This window comes from Erinaceus europaeus, chromosome 12 (assembly GCF_950295315.1).
Source record: "Erinaceus europaeus chromosome 12, mEriEur2.1, whole genome shotgun sequence".
In the NCBI taxonomy this organism is placed as follows: domain Eukaryota; kingdom Metazoa; phylum Chordata; class Mammalia; order Eulipotyphla; family Erinaceidae; genus Erinaceus; species Erinaceus europaeus.
In genome coordinates this window covers 10,627,967-10,648,464 of record NC_080173.1, presented here as the reverse complement: position 1 = coordinate 10,648,464, position 20,498 = coordinate 10,627,967, and positions in this window count along the sequence as shown.

The following is a 20,498-nucleotide window of genomic DNA, read 5'->3' as shown; positions in this document are numbered from 1 at the left end:
GCCCAGGGTACACCCTGTCTCCACGGCTACCGTCTCATGGAGCCCTCCAGCACCTGCTTCACTGCCAGTCCCACAACACGAGGAGCCTGGGGCTGCTACTGGAATCTGTCTCTCAGGATGGAGGAGGAATGCAGACACCTTCCAGCTCCCAGATCTGATTGTTTTGACAGCTTTGCCAAATTACAAAGTGAAGGCCTCCATTTGGTGATGAGAAAAGCAATATTGTGGCGGGGACATCTCATTTCTTTGAACATCAGCAGTAAGTGAATTTGCATCTACTTAGTTGTAAATATGTCTGGCTTCTCCCACCCCCTGTCCCCCCTCCAGCCCCACCTCTCCAGCAACTGTGAGAGATTTGGATGTTCTAGGGTCTGCCTTATTGTTTTATGATGGAGAGAATGTGAAGAAGGAAACAGGAGGGGAGAGAGCAAGGGGGAGGAAGAGACTGAGAGTGAGCTCTTGGGGGTGGTGGTGAGGGACGTCGGGGAACAAATGGAGACCAGCAAAGCTTTGCAGCTCTCTGCAAGGTTTCGGAGCTTGTGGCTGGAATGCCAAGAATCAGGGCAGGCAAATCACTGTCAGGAAAAGAATTAGGCCTCTTTCATTCTGTGTGTTATGATTTAGAAGACTCTGAAGAACCCTTGTCATGACTTGCTCTCTAACACCCTCTTTAAAATTCAGCTGCAAAGGGCCAGGGAGAAGATATACAGGCCTTTACAGAGAGCAGGCAAGCGGAGAGACATTTGCCAGGGCTCTGCCGAAAGGAACACTCCATGCAGATTTGTTTAAAGTCCCAGGTTGGCAGCTCCTTGGAAGAAGCACGCTTTATCCTTTTTAAGAATAAAGTGGACACGCTCTTCTTCTGATTGGAGAATGGGGGTGGGGTGGGGGCCAGTGTATGTTTTATGTCCTCTGCATAGGAATGCCCGGAGTGTCTGCCTCCCTCTTTTTCTCACCTCTGCTGCAAGATGAGAGAGGGGACAGCAAGTATGAAAGAGGCAGTTGTGAGGGGGGCCAGGTGGTGGCACATCTGGGTAAGTGCTCATGTTATAGTGTGCAAGGACCCAGCTTCAATCCTCTCATCCCTACCTGCAGGTGGAAAGCTTCACGAGTGGTGAAGCAAGGTTGGAGGTTTCTCTCTGTCTCTTTTCCTCTCTCTACCTCCCCCATCCTCTCAATTTCTCTCTGTCTCTATCTAATAATAATAAATAAGTAAATGAGTAAAATAAAATAAGAAGCTGTTGTAATCTGCTAAGGGATACAGACCCACCATAGCAGCTGAGTCAGGATGGAGTGACCAGACCAGCAAGAATCAGAACCAAACTGTTCAATTCGGCCTTCAAGGCCTCTTTGTGTTGAGCCCCAGCTTCCTGCAGAGGAGCCCTGGGAAGTCTTTTGTTTGTTGATCCATGGAACCTCTCCACAGCATCCTCCCTGCAAGCTAGCTCACTGATGGGTTCAGGTTCACTCCTTCTAGGCCACGTTGATCAGGACGAGCTCACGGGTCAGAGAAGCTGGCATCCCTGTGTCCCAGAGAAGCTGGCATCCCTGTGTCACATGGCACAGAGAAGCAAGGGGCTTGCTCAAGGAGGACAGAACTAAGAGGAGGCATGGGAGGTGCCAGCCTTGCTTGCTTCTTATCCCTCCTGTCTCCTGAGGTTGTGCAACTGGAAAACAACAGAGTTTAGGAATCACACCCAGGGAGCTGCGCTTCTGCACTGTCTCTCGAGTAGCCATTATCTGAGGATAATGTGCTTATTGAATATTAATGAGGAGACACTGTGCTTATTATGAAGTAAGCCTGTGCACCCAGCACTGTGCCACTTTATTTGGCATTTGTCTTCTCTAGTAGTCCTCACAATAATCTTTAAAATAGTCTCAAATACATTTATTTTAATGTGCCATAAACACTAAACTGCTGCTCAGCTCTGGCTTACAGTGGTGCTGGGGATTGAACCTGGGACCTCAGAGCCTCGAGCATGAGTCTTTTTGGATAACCATTATGCTGCCTCTCTAGCTCTCATAACAATTTTTTAAAAATATTTACTTATTTCCTTTTTGTTGCCCTTGTTGTTTTTGTTGTTGTTGATGTCGTCGTTGTTGGATAGGACAGAGAGCAATGGAGAGAAGAGGGGAAGACAGAGAGGGGGAGAGAAAGACACCTGCTTCACTCCTTGTGGGAAGCCAAAGGTTCAAACCGGGATCCTTACGCCGGTCCTTGCGCCATGAGCCACCTGTGCTTAACCCGCTGCGCTACCGCTCGACTCCCGTAACAATCTTATAATACCTATGTTACTGTCAGTTCTTTCCTTCCTTCCTTCCTTCCTTCCTTCCTTCCTTCCTTCCTTCCTTCCGTCCTTCCTTCCTTCCTTCCTTCCTTCCTTCCTTCCTTCTTTCTTTTTATTTTTTTTCAAAATTCCCCTGCCTTCTTTTTTCTTTTAGATTGTGTGGAAGAGAGAGAGAGAGAGAGAGAGAGAGAGAGAGGACTGTACCAAAGCTTTCTCTGTGTGATAGGGGCTGAGCTCCAACCTGGGTCCTGCACACAGGTCATGCACATGGGTCCTGCACAGAGGTCCTGCACATAGGTCCTGCACATAGGTCCTGCACATGGGTCATGCACATAGGTCCTGCACATGGGTCCTGCACAGAGGTCCTGCACATAGGACATGCACATGGGTCATGCACATGGGTCATCCATATGGGTCATGCACATAGGTCCTGTACACAGGTCATGCACATGGGTCCTGCACATAGGTCCTGCACATAGGTCCTGCACATAGGTCCTACACATAAGTCATGCACATAGGTCCTGCACATAGGTCATGCACATAGCATAGCAGTACACTATCCAAGTCAGCAATTCGGTATCATTTCCTTTTTGTGAATGAAAAAAAAAAAGTCATAGAAAGGTCGAGTCACAAAGCCAATGGACAGAAGAAGAGGCCTTTAGCTCCATGCCCACCTGACTCCAGACTTGCACCTGAAGGGCTTTGGAGATATGACACCTCCACAAATAGGACACTGTCACATTGATCATTTTGAGCTGATGACACTTGAGAAACAGTATATGCAGGAAGGACTCTCTGACCTCCCTCCTTCTACCTAAAAGTAGCTGTAATATTTCCCACGAGGAAGCTGCCCTCCTGCACCAGGGAGAGAAGTCTGTCCTTGTCACCAGAGTCTGGGAGCTGAGGGTGACATGGGCCCGCACCCACAGATGTACAGAAAGCACTAATCTCCTATAAGTTTCCTTGGAGCTCTGCTTCCCCCGAGCCCCACCCCACTAGGGAAAGAGAGAGACAGGCTGGGAGTATGGATTGACCTGTCAATCCCCATGTTCAGCGGGGAAGCAATTACAGAAGCCAGACCTTCCACCTTCTGCATCCCACAATGACCTTGGGTCCATCCTCCCAGAGGGTTAAAACACAGGAAAGCTATCAGGGGATGGGATGGGATATGGAGTTTTGGTGGTGGGAATTGTGTGGAGTTGTACCCCTCTTATCCTATGGTTTTATCAATGTTTCCTTTTTATAAATAAATAAAAAGAATTTCTATCACTGCCCTGAATTTACTGTTCCCAGCCCCAGCCCTGTATGTCTTGGTCAAAAAGATGAGCAAGCTTTTTGGTTTGAAAGCTTCCTTGGCTCATCATTTCCCTTTTTCTTTTCAGATTCCTATATCAGTGTGAAAATGTGACATATCTGTGCCTTTCTCTCACAAACCTTTCCTTCTGCTGATCTCAGGCTAGTGTTTTCTCCTGTGAACCTGTGGATTTTTAGGCCCGTCAGAGAGACGAAGAATGGAAGGTAATATTGTCTCCCCTCTATATTCTAAGCCGCTGTTGTGTCTGACTTTCTAAACAGCCAGGCCAGGGGACCAGGTGTTGGTGTACTGATTAGGTACATTTGTTGCCATGCACAAGGAGCCAGGTTGTAGTCCCCAGGCCCCACCTGCTGAGGGGACGCTTCATGAGCTGTGGAGCAGTGCTATCTGTTTCTCTTTCTCTCTCTTGATTTCTCCCTATCTTGACCCACTGAACAAATCAATAAAAAAAAAAAAAAGTAAAAGCACTCACTGTGCCACTCTCCAAAGGGAGGCTGGGTCAAACTACTCTGCCACTCGAGGAAGAGGGGTCCTGAAATGAGTGCAGCCTAGTATGTTCCCAGCTGGGACTATAGACTGCAAAGGTAGACTGACAGGGATTCAGAGGTCGCACAGACTCCTGTGCTAAAAAGGAATAGACATGGGCCCTAGCTCAGATCGATGTGGTAAACAGTGAATGGTATTTATATTTTCCTCTTGTTTGGGAGCTAGTCTCTGTCCTAATCCAGTTTTCTTAGCCCTATTCTCAACTCTGACACCATCTTCCCAGATCATATGTTTAGTCCACCTGCATGTTAGCTATCAGTCTCAGGCAAAAATTATTAAAGTCATAGGCCCCTTGGAATGTACCTAAAATAGACTTCCTAACTTCTTCCCACAGAAGACCCCTAATTTCACCTGGTCTGCTCCTACCTTTGGGTTCCTGTTTATTAAACAATTTGTCCTGCTTTATATCTTACTACCCTTCAGCCACCAAGTTGCAGACACTACCATGATTTCATCCTGACTTCCCTGGGCAGATGACCCTACCAATATGTCCTGAAGTCTCACCTCTCCGGAGCCCTGCCCCACTAGGGAAAGATAGAAACAGGCTGGGTATGTGGATCCACCTGCCAACACCCATGCTCAATGAAGAAGCAATTACAGAAGCCAAACATTCTACCTTCTGCACCCCAAAAGGAATTTTGGTCCATATTCCTAGAGGGAAAAAAGAATAAGGAAGCTCCCAGTAGAGGAGATAAAACTGGGAACTCTGGTGGTGGGAACTGTATGGAATTGTACCCCTGTTACCTTATAATCTTGCTAATCATTATTAAACCACTAATAAAAGATTTTAAACTTAAAAGAAAAAAGTAAAAAAAAAAAACCAGCCAGGCCAGAAGCAAGGAGGGCTGCCCAGCCCCACACTCAAGAACGGGCTGCTCTGTGTCACATGTCACTTGGATACGGGGGCCTCCTAGGCCAGGTCCTCTGAGAATTGAGGCCAATGGGACAATGAGTGTAGACATGGGTAACTAGGAGGCAAGGAGAAGCCAAGGGGAGGGAGATACTAGGGGGAGAGAGAAGGGGGTGGGGAAGCCAGGCAGAAGGAGACGCTAGGGGGAGGGCTCTGTATGGCAGGGCTGGACTCTGACTCTCAAGGCCGAGTCCACGAGTGTCTCTCTTGTACAGACTGTGTAGGGTTCTCCCTGCCTCTGTTTTCTGTAGCTGGCACAGTTGCAGTTCTGAGTGGAGATGGGTACTTAGCTCAGTTGTGTGGAGGCATCTGGACCTGAGGGAGGTGGGGTGGGGGAGTTGAGGGGGGTCCTGTACTAGGTAGCCCCCCACCCCAAGTGACAGCGAACAGTTCAGAGCATCCCTAAAAGCCAGTCAGTCAGCTATGCGGGGGGGGGGGGGGAGGGGGGGGGCTGCACTTACCTAATGGCTGCTCCAGGCTTGTTTACCGCCACTTTTATTAAATCTGACTTGTCTGGAAATAATTGCACTGATATTATTGACATTAATAGCATACCAGGAAGTATTTAGACCTTCCTTCTCCCTGAGCTAAAATCCGAATGTATCTCTTGAATGAGTGCTCAGAGGCAAGCTGGTCCCTGGAGGGGAGATGCCTGCATGGAGGTGAGGGAGCTGCTCCCGGCTTGTTCCATTCCTGCCGAGGAGTCAGCAGGAGCTGAGTCAGAGGCTCAGGGCCCAGAGCACAGATTCTTGGCTCCAGAGTTGCTTGACTTTCTTGTGGTGCCCACAGCCAACCAGAAGCTTGTACCTTTGTAGGTACCAGAGACACAGGAAGGGAAGGTGGGTTTCTCTGGAGAGCTCCCCAAACTGATGAGGTCTACTATGGCTCCTTCTCCAGGACCAGACCTCCCTGCAACCCTCTCCCCTGACTGATCCAAGAAGCTGCCTGTCCCTGCAGTCAGCCAGCCAATCAACCACTCTGTCCTGTGTCGGCACACGGATGCCACTTCCCTGTGCTTGTGTTCCAGCTCCCTTTCCCTCAGCCACTTGCCTTCAGCTGAGCACCCGGGATTGAAAAAAGAGTGGATTCCCAAGGTTCTCCTGCTGGTATCCAGAACTGCGTGATGTGCAAATCAGGGTGTATGTGTTCTCCTGCATCCTCAGTGTCAGGGTTACAGGGAAACCACAGTGCTGAATGGCAGACTTTTTTTTTTTTTTTAAATATATAACCCACTACGCTTATTTTACTAGTCACTTGGGACTTCCATACAAAGAGGCTTCCTGCTGCTACCTTTTTAAATTATTATTCAGAAGAATACATAAAATCTATGTATACAGTTTAAAGAATAATAATAAAAGAAAGAGAGTGCCCATGTTGAGAAATAGAGCATTGGCAGTGGCTGGGAACCCGGGGGGGGGGGGGGGGGGGGGGGGGGTTCTCCCCTGTTACATTCCTCTCTCTGTCAGGGGTCACTGCCAGCCCTGAGTCCTGTGCACTCACTCATGTTTTTACTAAGCTTTTTTTTTTATGCTGTTTTGACCAGTGTGGACTCACTCCTAAACAGTGTATAATTTATCCCTGCCCGAGTTTTGAACTTTATATAATGGAATCATTCTATATATTTATTCTCTTCTGTGCCCAGCTTCCTATGCTCAGCAATAGATTGGCTGGGTTCATTCATTTTTAATGTAATTGTAGTTTATCCATCTTCACTTCTGAACAGTATCCCCGTGGATGGAAATGCCGTGATAGGCCATCGTTTATTTGTCCAGTCTGCTGCCGGTGGAAATCAGGCATTTGGACTGTTATGAATGTGGCCGTCGGTATTGAGGGCACCGACTCCTGGTTGCGTGTGGTCCTCAGAGTGGTGGCGTTGACATCACCAAACATGTGTGAACAAATGCAGACTCCTGGGGGTCCCTGCCCAGGCCTGCTGAATCAGTCTCTCTTCATTGTGACAAGTAGCCCTGCACAGTGAAGTTTGAGAAGCACTGCCCAGGGCTAGAGGTTGGTGCATATGAGGGGCACTGTGTTAGGGCTGGGCTAAGCTCAGACTGCGCTTCATAATGAATGTGCTGCCAGGCTGTTCTCCCTCCACTTGGTTAGGCCGGCTCAGCAAGACAGCTCACTTGGAAAATGCATTATTTTGCCATGTGAGGGACCTATGTTTGGAGTCTGGCTTCCATCCCAATGCAGGAAACTTCGGGTAGGTACTGTGAGCTCTTTCCCTCTCTCTCTTCTGCTTTTCTGTCTGCCTCTATAAGTTTGTAATAACAAAAAGTGGTCAAGGAGGCTGGGTGGGAGGTAGCACACTTGCTTGAGCACACACGTTACCATGTGTAAGGACCCCTGTTCAAATCCCTGCTCCCCACTTGAAAGGGGGAAGCTTCACAAGAGGGAAATCTGCTATAGGTGTCTTTCTCCATCTTTGCCTCCTCCCTTCCTCTTCATGTCTCTCTATCTTTATCCAAAATAATTTTTTTCAATGTTTTTTTTTATTGTTGTACTTATTATTGTTGTTGTTATTGATGTCATTATTGTTGGATAGGACAGAGAGAAATGGAGAGAGGAGGGGAAGACAGAGAGGAGGAGAGAAAGACAGACACCTGCAGATCTGCTTCACTGCCTGTGAAGCGACTCCCCTAAAGGTGGGGAGCTGGGGGCTCGAACCGGGATCCTTATGCAGGTCCTTGGGCTTTGCGCCACCTGGGCTTCACCCGATGCGCTGCCGCCCGACTCCCCCAAAATAAATTTTTAAAAATATTTATTTATTTATTTCCTTGTTGTTGCCCTTGTTTTTATTATTGTTGTAGTTATTGTTGTTGTTGTTGTTGGACAGAACAGAGAGAAATGGAGAGAGGAGGGGAAGACAGAGAGGGGAGAGAAAGATAGACACCTGCAGACCTGCTTCACCGCCTGTGAAGCGACTCCCCTGCAGGTGGGGAGCCAGGGGCTCGAACCGGGATCCTCATGCGGGTCTTTGAGCTTTGCGCCACGTGCGCTTAACCCACTGCACTACCGCCCGACTCCCCAAAATAAAATTTTTAAAAGGGGTCATACCAAGTCCCATAACAATAGTGTGTGTGTTTCTATGTTGAACCCTAACATCACACCCCATGATTTTCCAGTCAGTTTCTCTTCTTCTTCTCCTTCTCCTTTTCCTTCTTCTTCTTCTTCTTCTTTTTTTTTTTGGATAGCACAGAGAGAATGGAGAGAGGAGGGGAAGACAGAGAGAGAAAGAAGACAGACACCTGCAGATCTGTCTCACTGCCTGTGAAGCGACTCCCCTGCAGGTGGGGAGCCGGGGGCTCAAACCGGGATCCTTATGATGGTCCCTGCGCTTTACGCCACGCGCGCTTAACCCGCTGTGCTACCGCCCGACTCCCTCAGTTTCTCTTCTTTGGTGGAACTTTGGAAGCAACCTGCTCCAGGGGCTGTAGCCATAGACAAACGGCACCCGTGATCCCTGTGTCGCTGAGATCCCCGCTCTGTAGTTAAGCAATCACAAGAGAGAACCAAATGGCTGCGGAGGAGACGAGAGAAAGATTTTTTTGCTCTGGCTGCTACTGTTCTTGTCTTGTTTAGAAATGAAGGTTCTGCTCGCCTTTTGAAATGACCGGAGTGCGTTTCCTCTTTCTCTGTTATCTGGAAGAGTGGTTCCTAAAACATTTGGTAGAAATCGCTGATAAATCATGTGAACCTGGATCTTTCTTCCTGGGAAGATTTTTAACTAATGTTTCAATTTCTTTAAAGGTCATTAAACTCTCTGGGTATTCTATAGCTTTGCTGTGCGGGGGTTTTCTTTCCTTCTCTCTTTCTTACTTTTTAAAAAGAAATGATCCATTCTGTCTACAGTTTAAAATTGATTGTGAAAAATGAAGACTTTTTTTTTAAAAAAATATTTATTTTATTTATTCCCTTTTGTTGCCCTTGTTGTTTTATTGTTGTAGTTATTATTGATGTCGTCGTTGTTGGATAGGACAGAGAGAAATGGAGAGAGGAGGGGAAGACAGAGAGGAGGAGAGAAAGACAGACACCTGCAGACCTGCTTCACCGCCTGTGAAGCGACTCCCCTGCAGGTGGGGAGCCGGGGTTCGAACCGGGATCCTTATGCTGGTCCTTGTGCTTTGCGCCACCTGCGCTTAACCCGCTGTGCTACAGCCCGACTCCCGACTTTTTTCTTTTATCCTTCCTTCCTTCTCTCTTTTCTTTCTTTCTTTCTTTCTTTCTTTCTTTCTTTCTTTCTTTCTTTCTTTCTTTCTTTCTTTCTCTTTCTTTCTCTCTTTCTTTCTTTCTCCCTTTCTTTCTCTCTTTCTTTCTTTCTCCCTCTCTTTCTTTCTTTCTCCCTCTCTTTCTTTCTTCCTCTCTTTCTCTCTTTCTTTCTTTCTCTCTTTCTTTCTTTCTCCCTCTCTTTCTTTCTCCCTCTCTTTCTTCCTCTCTTTCTTTCTTTCTTTTTAAATTTTGAGTGTGAAAGAGACCATAGCACCAAATCTTCCTTCAATGCAGTGGGGGCCAAACTTGAACCTGGGCCTTGCACAAGGCAAAGCAATGCACTAACCATGCGTGCTGTTTCACCAGTCTGAAATGTGGGTTTGTTGTTTTTGTTTTGTTTAGTTTTAAATAATCTGTTGAATCAGAGCAGTCTCTGCAGTCACAACCCACTGTTAATTCTTCATATTGTTTATCCTTTTCATCTTTGTTTCTCTACCACTGATTGACCGTGCCCAAAGCTCATCTTTTAAAAATTCTTTAAAAACAAAGAAAAAAAAAGCACTTTAGAGTTTGATAATATTTCCTATTACACTTTATTTTATGCCTTAACTTAACTTTGCACCTTGATGTTTTATTTCTTCTGCCTTTATTGGATTTACCCTACTTTCTTCATCTCTTAAATTGGATAGTTAAGCCATTAGTCTTGAGCCTCTAATTCTAGTGTATGCAATTAAAGATGCATTTTCCCTTCAAAATACTATTTTAGTGGCACCCTCATGAATTTTATAAAGAAGATATTGGGTATCTCTTATTCAGATCTTGAAGTTACATTATAATTCCTCTTTTGACCTATGGATATTGAAATATCTTAAGATTTTTCAGGTAGATGAATTTTTTTAAGTAGATATTCTTCCTAAAGATTTATTTTATTTATTTTATAACAAAGAGAAATACCAGGACACTGCTCCAGTATATACAGCGCCAAGGTTCAAAGCTGGGACCTCATACATACGAGTTCTACAACCTACTAGGTAGGTGGGCCATTTCCCTGGCCACCAGAGATATGGATGTGAATATATTTTTATTACATTTTTTAATGTCTTCAAGCCAGAAAATATGGTATTCTTGGAATTCACTGAGGTTCACATGCTATGGTTTAGAACAGTCAATTAAAAAAATCATTATCTTTATTTGATAGAGACAGCCAGATATCAAGAGGGAAGGGGAAGATAGAGAGGAAGAGAGACAGAGAGACACCTGCAGCCCTGCTTCCCCTCTTATAAAGCTCTCCCACCCACCCCCACCCCCTGCAGGTGGAGACTGGAGGCTTGAACCTGGGTCCTTGCTCTGTGCAACATGTGTGCTCAGCCAAGTAAGTGTGCCACCACCCGGCCCCAGAACATAGTTAATTTTTAGAGCTATTTCATGAACATTTGCAAGTGAGCGTGCATTCTCCTGTTAGTGAATACCTGATTTATGATCCAGAAGAGCTTTCTTATTTGTACTGTTCAAATTTTCAATATTCCCAGTAACCTTTTGTCTGCTAGATCAATAACTGAAATGAGTGTATGCAAAAGCTCTCGCCGTGATTATAAACTTTTACATTGCTTCTGGTCACTTTGTCAATTTTTGCTTTCTGTATTTTGAACTTAAGTTTTTGGTGCATGAAGATTTAGAACTGTCATTTTCTCGATGAATTGAACCTTTTATCATTATGTAGAAAGTCTTTATTTTATCTGATATCAATAGCATTTTACCAGTATTCTTTGGTTTAATGATTTCTCGCTATGTCTTCTGTCTTTATTTTTTTGCTTCCTTTATGTCTGATACTCACACTTTATGATTTCCTCTGACTCCTTTAGATTACAGTTAGCTAGTTAAAAAAATAAGTCCTGATCTTTTAACTGGAAAGTTGAAATTATTCTAATTTATTATAGTGTTGTCCTATATTTGGATAAATTTCTATCATCTTCAGCATGGTTTTGGTCTAAATTTATGTTTGCTTCTCATTGTTTTAGAATGATTTTACTGGGGCTGGGCACTGGAACACCTGCTAGAGCACACATACTGCACTGGGCAAGGAAGTGCCTGGTTCAAGCCCCTGGTCTCCATCTACCTGCAAGGGTGCAGCTTCACCAGCAGTGAAATAGTGCTGCAGGTGTTTCTCGTCCTCCCTATTCCCCCCTTCCTTTCCAATTGTTCTCTGTCTCTATCAGGAATAAATAAACAAACAAATAAAACATTTTCAAAAGAAGAAATAGGAACCTTTAGAAAAGAATGGCTTTATTATTTTTATATCTTCTCCTCTACTTGCTTGGGGTTATATGCTCTATACTTATTTATTTATTTATTTTTGTCTCCAGGTTTATCGCTGGGGCTCCCTGCCAGTACTAAGAATCCATGATGTCTGGAGGCCATTTTTACCCCCATTTCACCGGATAGGCTAGAGAGAATGGGGAGATAGAGGGGGAGAAACATAGATATTTGCAGACCTGCTTCACCGTTTGTGAAGTGTTCTCCCTGTAGGTGGGGATCCAGGGGCTTGAACCCAGATCCCTGTATGGGTCTTCCTATTTAGTACTATGTGCTTGGCTTAATAAGATATACAGTTAATCAGTACCTTTCCCTCCCTCTTGGGAATGGGATGCCTATATGCCCTCTTGGGATATGAAGTTGCATGAATTCTGAATTCCCGTCCCAAATTACTTGCTGTAGTTTTGTTCTAAATACCACCTTAGATGGATATGCTATACTTTTTTTCCTCCCAGAGAACTGCTCAACTTTGGCTTATTGGTGGTGCAGGGGATTGAAACTGGGACCTTGGCTTCAGGTATAAGAGTCTGTTTGCGTTGCCCTAATTTGCATAATCCTAATTTGCATAACCCTAATGCTGTCTCCCCAGCCGCCCCTGTTTCAGAATTCTTGTCATATGCATTCCAACTGCATGAAGATTGCAAGGCACAGAGGAGTTGGTAACATGCCCTTTTCTTTACAGTGGTGGATAGTTTCTAGAAGTAATGGGAGTGTCCTCCAGCATCAGTCCACACATCCTAATCCCTCTTTGCCCTGCTTCTGCCTGGGGGCTGCAGAAAGCTTATTTCATCTGTGGCTTCTGGTTGTTGCCTAGCTCCGAGTCTAGCCACTGCCAACACCTAAGTTTCACTCCTTTGCTCCTTCCAGCCATTTTGCAAGCAACTAATATCCTGAGCTAATTCCCTTTCTATTTAAAATATTTAGACTGCTTTCTATTTTGCTGACAGATTCTGATTACACAGAATATTGAATTTCAGGTTAATGGTTATTTTCTCTCAGGATATTGAAGTTAGATTCTTCCATGGTCTTCTCATTTCCAATGTCATTGTTGAGGAGGAAGCCATCAACCCAACAACAGCTGTTACTGAGTTTTCTGTTTCTGTTTTCTCATTCTGGGAGAGAGAAAGAGAGAGAGAGAGAGAGAGGATGTTTCTCAAGTTCATTGAGATGTAATTTACATCTGGGAAAATTTATCTTTTTAAAGAGTTCTGCTCTGTGAATTTTTGATGGGCCAATATAGTTCATTTAACTATGGCCACTATGGAATACAGAACACTCCATCAGTCTGTCAGTCTGACATCTCCTCTTGCCCTTGTGGTCCTAACAACCTCTCATCATCAGTGGGATCACAGAGCATGTAGTTTACTTCACTTGACATGCTGTTCTGGAGAACAGAAGTGTGGGATCAAGGTGTGGGTAGGGCTATGATCCCTTGGGAATTTCTAGGGGAGGATTCATTCTGTAAATCAAGGAGGGGCTGTAGTTAATCCTTAGTTTGTAATCATCTCACTCTGGTCTCTGTCCACATACATTTGGTCTTCTCTGTGAATCTTCCTTCAATTCACTGATTTTCGTTTGTTTTGTTTTTTCTTTTTTTAATATTTATTTTCCCGGGGAGTTGGGCTGTAGCGCAGCGGGTTAAGTGCAGGTGGCGCAAAGCACAAGGACCGGCATAAGGATCCCAGTTCGAACCCGGCTCCCCACCTGCAGGCGAGTCGCTTCACAGGCGGTGAAGCAGGTCTGCAGGTGTCTATCTTTCTCTCCCCTTCTGTCTTCCCCTCCTCTCTCCGTTTCTCTCTGTCCTATCCAACAACGACGACAACAACAATAATAACTACAACAATAAAAACAACAAGGGCAACAAAAGGGAATAAATAAATAAAATAAAATATTAAAAAATATATTTATTTTCCCTTTTTTTGCCCTTGTTTTTTATTGTTGTTATATTATTATTGTTGTTGATGTCATCATTGTTACATAGGACAGAGAGAAATGGAGAGAGGAGAGGAAGACAGAGAGGGGAGAGAAAGAGAGACACCTGCATGTCGGGCTGCGTCGCGGAGGAGAGAGAAGAGATCGGAGCAGAGAGGGAACACAAATCTTTATTCACACAGGCACCTCAGAGTTGGGTGAGAGCACAGCGGTTCGGGCCACATGGAACTAGCAAAATGGCCGCCGCCTGCTACGTGCAGCAACCTTTCTCTGCATCTGGTTGCCGAGGTGAAAAGGGGCAAAGAGAGAGAGGGGCAGAAGCAGAAGGGCTTTTATGGGAGAAATTCCGGAAGTGGCAAGTTGGGACAGGACTGGCTAGGAAACAAGGCACTCGGGGATAGGGTTACAGCTCTCACAGGAATGGGAAGGGGGAGGAGTAAACAAGGCACTCCGGGAAGCTTGGGTATCAGCCCTAGTGGGAATTGGCGATGCCCTGAGGGGACAACATAGTGGATGTGACCACATCTGCACAATTTCCCAACACCTGCAGACCTGCTTCACCACCTGGGAAGAGTTACTCCCCTGCAAGTGGAGAGCTGGGGCTAGAACCAGGATCCTTCCACCGGTCCTTGCGCTTTGTGCCACATGTGATTAACCGGCTGTGCTACCGCCAAACTCCCCTTTTTTTGTTTTTTAATAAGGACACATATGCTTGCCTGTAGGGCTCTGGGATAATCCTGAGTAACATGCCATCATCCTTGAGCACATCTTCTACAGATGCAGGGACTGGCATGTGGATACACTCTCTAGAGGGTCATTGTTCAGTCTTCCATATAGGCTAAATGTACATTTGACTTTAAAAGAAAATGGAAAAATGTTTTCCAAAAAACTGTATCATTCCATATTCCCAGCGGCAGTATACAATAACTCTTGTTGCTTCTCATTCTTATTAACATTTGGTATTGTCAAGAGTTTATTTGTTTTTTTCTGCTTGTGACCATTCTAACTGCCTTGAGAGAGACTGCCTTGAGTTTTAATTTGTAGTTTCCTAAGAAGTAATATTTAGGGGTATATTTTCACATGATCATTTGCCACATATATCTATCTTTTCATGTACTGTAGGTCCTGCTTGTTTATACAGTTACAAAAATCACATCTAATGAAATTTTTGATTTCTGACAGATCTCAATAGACTATGGCTAAAATCCTTTATCAGATGCTTCATATATTTTGTTCCTCCTCTCATTGTGAGGCTTGGTTTTTTAAAATTTCCTCAGTGCCACAAGCTTTTTGTTTGCTTGTTTGTTTGTTTTTGTTTTTGTTTTCACTTCTAAATTTAGAGTTTACATTTCAGTCTGTGGTCCATTTCAAGTTAATTTTCACTTAATGTATGACATATGAGTCAAAGTCTTCATTGCTTGGAGGCAATGAAGGCATCAAGTTATGCTGACACTGTTTGATGAAAGGACTGTCCTCTCTCAGCTTATCTAGGCCCGTCTGTTGAAGTCACTTATGGCCCTATTTCCGGACGTCTTTTTATCATTTCTGTCTTTATTAAGACATACTACATCTTGAAATCAAACAGCCTGAGACCAGCTTTGTTATTCTTTTTCAAAATTGTCTTAATTATTTTAGGATTTTGTTTTTACACATGAATAAAAAGAGCATTTCCATTTATATAATGAAGTCTGCTGACACTTTGATTATGACTATGGCAAATATAGATCGATTTGAGGAAAACTAAAACCTTGACAATACAAACTTAATCTATTTCCACCTTTATCTAGGTCTTGATTACTTTTATCTATGTTTTGTGGTTTTCGGCCTATTAGTATTACATATATATATTTTAATGTTTTTAGAAATATTATAAATGTTGCTTTAAAAACTTAAAAAATTCACTTCCTAGTTCTTCATTACTGGTACATAAAATATGATTAATTATTACTTAATGACTTGCACTTATGGTCTTTCTAATTAAAATTATTGATTTTTTTCTAGATATAAAAAGTTTTTATAAGAACTACACAATAGCATAGTTCTAACTAGAGATGGTTTTAATGATTTTTGAATTGGTGTGTTTTTCTTTTCCTATTTTATTGCACCAGCAAGGCTTTTTTTTTTTTGACTCTAGGCTTATTGCTGGGGCTCGGCACCTACACCTCGAATCCACTGCTCGAAGAGACTAATTTTTTCTCCCCTTTTGTTGCCCTTGTTTTATTGTTGTTGTATTAACCTTGTTGTTTATTATTGTTGTTACTGATGTCGTTGTTGTTGGATAGGACAGAGAGAAATGGAGAGAGATGGGGAAGACAGAGAGGGGGAGAGAAAGAAAGACATCTGCAGACCTGCTTCACCGCTTTTGAAGTGACCTCTCCCCCTCCCCTGCTGCAGGTGGGGAGCCGGGGGCTCGAACCAGGATCCTTATGCCAGTCTTTGTGCTTTGTGCCGTGTACGCCTAACCCACTGCACTACCACCGAACCCCCAAGCAAGGACTTTTGAAACAATTTTACTAAAGAGTATTGAAAATGAAACTCACCAATTTGTTCCAAAAACAGAAAGAATTCAGCCTTTCAGCACTATGTGCAACAAAGCTGTGTGCTTTTCATGAATGAACCTTATCATGCGCAAACTTTTTTTTTTTTTTTTTTTTTACCAGAACACTGCTCAGCTCTAGTTTATGGTGGTACAAGGGATTGAACCTGGGACCTTGGAGCCTCAGACATGAGAGTCTCTTTGCATAACCATTATGCTATCTATCCCCACCCACGCACAAAGTTTTATTCCGTTCTTTTTAAAGTTTGCTCTACAGCCTGTCTGAAAACCATGAACATATATAAAATTTAGCCGAGTTATTTTTCTGTATTGGTTAAGATAGTCATGATTTTTCTGCACTCATTTGCTGACATTTCAGTTTACATAGACTGATTCATGAAGGCTGGTCTAAATGTACATTCCTAGACTAAGCTTCAACTTGTTCATGGTATACTGTAATATTTATATATTGTTAAATTTATTTTGCTAGTGCTTTTTAAAATATATATATTTTTTGTATTTTGACCACAAGGTTACTTTATGCTTACAGCTTTGTATCATGTGTTTGGTTGTAGTATTCATGTATTACTAACCTCAGCTAAAGAGCTGAGTAACATTCACTTATCTCCTATTTTCTGTGTTTATTTAGAATTAGTATCAATTTCATTAAATATTTGAATAACTTGCCACGAGATGGATGCTGCCTTCTATCACACAGTTCTTGTTCTGGTAAGATTTTAACTGTGTAGTTTTTAACTACAAGTACAATTTTCTTATTAGATATAAGACTAGTTGAGTTATCTGTTGCCTTTTCAATAAGGCTTGATAGTATCTTTCAAGAAATCAGTTCATTTAATCTAAATTATTGACTGTATTGTGATAAAGTTGTCTGCATTTCCTTATTATCTTTCTAATGTTACAGGATTTGTAGTGATGCCTACTCTTTTATTCCATTATTGGTAATTTCTGTCTTCTTACTGTTCCTTATCAGTCTGACTAGAGGTTCATCAGGCCTCACAGAAAGCCAATTATTCATTTCACTAATTTTTTTTTAAATTTTTTAATTTTTTCCCCTTTTGTTGTCCTTGTTGTCTTTTTATTATTGTTGTAGTTATTATTGTTGTTATTATTGATGTCGTCATTGTTAGATAGGACAGAGAGAAACGGAGAGAGGAAGGGAAGACAGAGAGGGGACAGAAAGATAGACACCTGCAGACCAGCTTCACCGCCTGTGAAGTGACTCCCCTGCAGGTGGGGAGCCCCGGGCTCGAACCAGGGTCCTTGCGCCGGTCCTTGTGAGCTTTGCGCCTTGTGCGCGTAACCCGTTGCATCTCTGCACGGATCCGCATTTCACAAATTTTTATTTGTTCTCTTTCAACAGTATTGACTTGGCTCTGTATTATTTCTTTCCTAATGACTTCTTTGGACTTATGTTCTTTTTATAGATTCTTAAAGTGAAAACTTAGATATTTGATTTCAGATACTTCTTTTATATATTTTTTTCCTTTTTTTTTTTAATGGATATAATAATGATTGAAAAGATTGTGGGATAAGAGGGGGTACAATTCCATACAATTCCACTCCCACCACTAGAGTTCCATATCCCCTTCCCTCCATTAGAAATTTCTCTATTCTTTATCCCTCTGGGAGTATGGACCAAAGATCTTTATGGGGAGCAGAAGGTGGAATGTCTGTCTTCTGTAATTGCTTCTCTGATGGACATGGGGATTGGCAGGTAGATCCATACCCCCAGCCTGTTTCCATCTTTCCCTAGTGAGATAGGGCTCTGGGGAGGGGAGGTTCCAGGACACAATGGTGAGGTACCCAGGGCAGTCAGGTTGGTGTCATGGTAGCATCTGCAACTTGGTGGCTGAAATGCATTAAGATATAAAGCAGAACAAACTGTTTAATAACCAGGAACCTAAATGAAAGAGTGTAGCAGATGAAATTTGAGGTCTTCATGTTGGAAGAAGTTAGGAAGTCTATTTTAAGTATATTCCAAGGGGTCCATGACTTTAGTAATTTTTGCCTGAGCTTGACATGCAGGTGGGCTAAGAGTATTGTCTGGGAAGATGGTGTCAGAGTTGAGGATAGGACTAGAAAGCAGGATCAGGGCAGAGAGAAGCTTCCAAATATGGGGAAAGTATATTAATGCCATTAACTGTAAACCCCATCTATCTGCCCTAGGGCCCATGTCTATTTATAGTAACACAAGAACCTGTGTAACTTCTGCATCCCTGTCAGTCTGAACTCAAAGTCCATGGTCACAGCTGGGAACATTCTAGGCTGCTCTCACTTCAGGACTAGTATTATTGGAGAGGCAGAATTTGTTGACCCAGCCTCCCTTCAGAGAGTGGGACAGTTTCTACTACTGTTGTTCTACACTGAGGGCAAGGTCCTATAGAGGCCCACAAGAGGGTTTTGAATGCTTCTGAAGGAGATGACCCGTGATGGTGGAGAGAAGGATCTGTCGGCAATGCTTCTTTTCTGATACAGGGTGTTATCAGTTTTCGTTGAAGTACTTACTTAGCTTCATTCCATAAATTTTGTGTTTTTATTTTCATCTTGTTAAAAGTATATTCTGATTCCCATGTGACTTCCTCTTTGACTCATCAGAAGCTTAAATTCAAGTTGGTCATTCACATATACGTATATTTCTGTTACTGGTTCTGTTTTAAATCAGTTGTAGCTTAGTTGAAATTTGATTCTTTCAAATATGTTTTGCGGTCCATAATGGAGTTTATTCTACTGAATGCTCCCCATGCATTTGGAAAAGACAGTTGGAATGTTTTACAAATAGCAGTTCAAAATAAAAGTTGTTTTGATAATGTTATTCAGATTTTCTATACTCATACTAATATTCTATATCCTGGGTCCAGAGAGAAGGTCATTGAAGTTACAACTATATTTGTGAATTTATAATTTCCTCCTTTTAATTCTAATAATTATTGTTTTATGTATTTTGAAGATCTCTTATTAGGTGCACATTTTTAATATTGTATGGTTTACCTGATGAGTTAATCCTTAGTCATTGTGTATTTCTTTATCTTTGTTAATATTCTTTGTTCTAAAGTTTGTCCTTAATATAGTCATTCTAGTTTTCTTTGATATTTTCATAAGTATATCTTTTCTCACATCTTATTCATAACCCATCTATAACTTTATGTTGAAAATATGCCTCTTTCTTGTACACAGTGTTGACTCCTTATTCATTCTGGTTATGTCTTGAGACTGTATTTTTTTCCTTCTTGTTTTGTCTTGTCATTGCTGGGAATTCACTGCCCTAAGTTGATTTTTTCTTTTTAGATGGACAAAGGCAGATATAGAGAAGCAGAGAGAGAGACAGGGAAAGATTCCATTACACTGAAGCTCCCTCCAGTGCTGTGGGAACCATGCTCAAAGCTGAGTCGTGCTCATGGCAAAGCAGACACACTGTACTGGTGAGTTATCTTGCTAGTCCTTTAAGAATATTTCTATTAATTACAGTTACACAAATTTTAATAGTGATTCAAAGTTTATAAGATAATAGGAGCATAGTTTCACGCCACTCCTACCACCAAAGTTCTGTATTATACTAACCTCCTACTATGGTAACCACCATAGTTCTAAGATCTTAGTTATGGGTTGACTGTATATTTAATTTCACGTCTTTCGATTCTCTATATCTCACTTATGAGGGAAATCATCCCATAGTCATCCTTCTATTTTTCTCTTTCCTCTCAGATAAGTGAAACAACACTTGACTTCCTCAGGTGTTCTCCAAAATCTCTTCCCTCTCTGATGGTACAAAAACAAAGGTTCCCAGGAGCCCAGGACTTTAATCATCTTTGTTTGAGAAAACATGAAAGTAGACTAGAAATATTGTTTGGGGCAATGGTGTAAGTGCAGAATACAACTTGAAAGCTAGGTTAGGGTAGAGAGTGGCTCCCAAAATTGAAAAGATACATAAGTACAATTAACTGCTTACCACATCAATCTGTCCTAGAGCCCATGTATATTCATATTTAGCACAGGAGCTTGTATGACCTCCAGGTTCCTATCAGTCTGATCTTATACATGGTCATAGCTGGGAACATTCTAGGCTACACAGATTGCAGATTCAGTCCTCCTTGAGTGACATAGTCGGATGACCCAGCCTCCCCTAGGAGAGTGGGTCAATCCTTATCATCGCTAGTCTGTAGTGAGGATAAGGCCCTGAAGAAATCCTGGTTGTATTTTCTTGAGTCTGCAGCTACTCCATAGCTATACCTCTGGAAGTCTCCACACTTTTATATTTTAATACGACCCTTTCTACTTCCACAGCTGTGTGTGTGTGTGTGTGTGTGTGTGTGTGTGTGTGTGTGTGTGTGTGTGTGTGTCTAGATTGGTAATTTATATTAACCTGTATTTTGCTGTGGTAAGTCTACTGACAAATCTGTCAAAGGACATCTTCACTGCTGTTATTAT